This window comes from Myotis brandtii, unplaced genomic scaffold (genome assembly GCF_000412655.1).
Source record: "Myotis brandtii unplaced genomic scaffold, ASM41265v1 scaffold14, whole genome shotgun sequence".
NCBI classification, from domain to species: Eukaryota; Metazoa; Chordata; class Mammalia; order Chiroptera; family Vespertilionidae; genus Myotis; species Myotis brandtii.
This window is the reverse complement of record NW_005354999.1, coordinates 112855-116130: the sequence shown is the minus strand read 5'-3', so window position 1 is coordinate 116130 and position 3276 is coordinate 112855.

The window sequence follows — 3276 nt, the reverse complement described above, 5'->3', positions numbered from 1 at the left end:
TTTGATCCTTTCTCTTTGTCTAGTAATTGAAAGAGTTAATTTAAAATGCAAATTAAAACAAAGATGGTGTGTAGTATTGATTGTTTGCCATTATTGCTTTTCTGCAGTCATTTTATTCACCATTAGGTGAGGAAACTTGCATTTTAACTCAGAAAGGAAATCTGCATCAAAACAGAATTACTAGGTAGAGAGAAAGCATATTGTAGTCTTTATTGAAGTACCTATGTATAAAATTAATAAGAAATAATAAAACCCATTAGTTTCCCCTTCTTGGCTTAAGTTCTTTTAATGTATATAAACTGTATTTTGTCAATTTGTCAAAAATATGTTAATGTTGGTATAATAAAATATGTAATGTGAATGCATTTAATATTGTATTTGATCTTAAAACATTAATGTCTATTCATTCAAAATCTTTTGTTGGCATGCCAAAGTAGCTGATTGAATAACCAGTTACTTCCAGTTTTTTTTTAAACTGCAATAAGACCTTAAGATTTTTTTAAAAATGTAAGTATATAAATTTTATATATATTTCCCCAATCTTCTCTGGTTGTCTTGTCCTTATCGAATTCATGAGCCATGAGTTGTTGTTTGTTGTTTTGTTTTTCTTTTGGTTTTTGTTTCTTTTTTAAGCAATTAGACTGTACATAGTTAAGCAAAATTCTTTAGATGCCAAACTCTTATTATTGTATGCCTTTATTATGTAACAAAATGTAATTCAATATTATCCTTATTAGGATATACTTTTTTAGCCCTGACTGGGTAGTTCAGTTGGTTAGAGCATCGTCCAGACACAACAAGGTTACGGGTTCAATGCTCCATCAGGGCACATATAAAAATCAACCAATAAATATATAAATAACTGGAACAACAAATTAATGTTTCTCTCTCCCTTTCTCTCTCTTCCTCTCTCTCTCTAAAATACAATAAATAAAAATTTTGAAACTGTATTTAGTTTTTATGATTTTCAAGTCATAAGCATGTAAATATCTGGGCCTACGCCCTTACTGTACCTTTATCTGAAATATTTCTCCTGGTCTCTGCTGAAGTACTAGCTTCAGACAAAGCCTTCTTTGCCTACTCTGTCTAAAATAGCTCCCACACAACCATCTATCCCTTTTTCTGATTTATTGTTCCTTATTGCACTTAACACCACTTGACATGTTCTATTTTTATTTGTAATTTTCTATGTTTATCCTCCCACTCTAGAATCAAAGCTCTATGAGTACTGGTTTTATGGCGTTCTTTGGTCCACTACTATATCCTGATGCCTATAAAAAAAAATCCCTGATTCACAGTAGGTGACAAAAATATCTGTCAAATGTACACATAAAATAATCTTGAGCTCCCATTTCTCTTAATAAGAGAACGAGTAATCTAGTTTCTTCCAAGTAAATGCAGAAAAAAAATCAGCATTTTAACAATAATTTCTGATTTAAACTTAGTCAACTTCATGGATTCCTCCCCCTTATCACTTGTCCCTAGGACAATTGAGGCATACCCTCAATTCTGGTTATGCATAAGAGATGGTTTTACATGCTAATACAGCATGGAGTCAGGCACCTCATCCTTAGCAATTCTGGGCCAGCACCCATTGAGAAGGTAAAATTCCATCTGACACTTAATATTGGTCCTCTTTGTCCTTTGAAGCTTTTGCTGATGTCTGAGATCTGCCATGGTCTTTGATTGACCAGTTTTAACTGTCAAGCTTTTTGGGCCTGCAGATCACTTCCATGATTAGGAGTAGGGAGTAGAGTAGTGAGCACAGAGAACCAAAGGAAACTCAAAGACATAGACAAAACATTTTTCCCTTTATAATGTGATGTTCCTGTATAATATATAAGAGGCTGTTCATGCCAGGATTCCAAGAAGGAAACAGGGCACAATCCATCTTAGTCTTCAGATCTGCAGGTCACTATTACGTTGCAATTTGGAATATGGGTTAAGATCCCTCCTCAGAAATCCTAATACCCATGATCCAATCATATCTTTCTCCATCATCCCTTTACCTTGTACCCTGTAGACAACTATTTCTTGTGTTTTCTTTAATCAATGGAAATTTTTAGAATTGAGGCCCTCAAGTTCCTAGTGTTTAGAATGTAATAACTTTTTTTTTCTTTCAACATATCCATCTTTTGCTTTTAAACCTTGGCAAGGCTATTTTCTATGAATGTATTTTGAAAGCTACTCAGAAACTCTTGTTTCATCTGCCCAACAACTAGGTCAATGAATGTCACTTTTAATGGATTAGCAAGTCTCTGAGACAATGGCCTTGGAGAAGGGTAGGGAATCTTCACAGGTTTCAGAATTTCATCCAAGTACATGAACTACACTCAATTGACACACACAACACATACATATATACATACAATACATACATATGTACATAGAGTTGTTCTTGTTTTTTACTATTAAAAAGGAAGGGTGGAAAAGGGAAGAAAAATGCCATGTCTAGAATTCACTTTGCCTAACAATGTTTTAACATGAGAATAAATCTAAGATGATAATATATTATTTTTTATTTATACCATTGTAAAGTAAACACTACCATCAGGACAACTAAGAAAAGGTCTCCTGAAGTGAGGGCTCTGAATTGATAGGACGAAAGAAATATTTATTTTGAAACATAAAACACTACCACCAAAAATAGAAATGTCAAGAAAGAGATGGAGAAATATGGTTATATATTCAGAGGTTATTGAAGAATGGCAATTAGTTTACTTCAATAAATCCTTAGCTATTAGATATCTCTTAGGACATCAGGAACATAAGGAAGAAAAACAATTCTAATACACTTTCCTCTCAAAACAGACAATTCTAATTTCAATTGAAAAGCAAACCACAAATACTTTTTTTGTATCCCAAATATAAAGCCATATTAATATTATTTATTTTTTTTCCTTTTCTTAAGTTTCTATAAAGTTCTCTTTTGTTTGCCTGCTTAGTAGAACTATGATAATAGTACATATGCAATAATAAATATTGCAGGTTTTGTTTACTTAATATTATAACATAAGCTTACATTTTAATATCAGCTCTTCATTACCGTGTATTTACCACATAATATTTAAGATTGAAAATCATGGCAAGACTAAGTCATAGGGATTTTTGATATATGTATTTTGGTGATATTTGCGTGAGATTTCTTTCTCAAACTTTTTATACCTTTCTTTAGAAATCTCAGAGAACAGTCTTACTAGAATACACAACTTAGAGTCTGAACTTTAAAAGGCTCTAAAGCATTAAGATCTGACCAAAACTATTTAAATCACATTT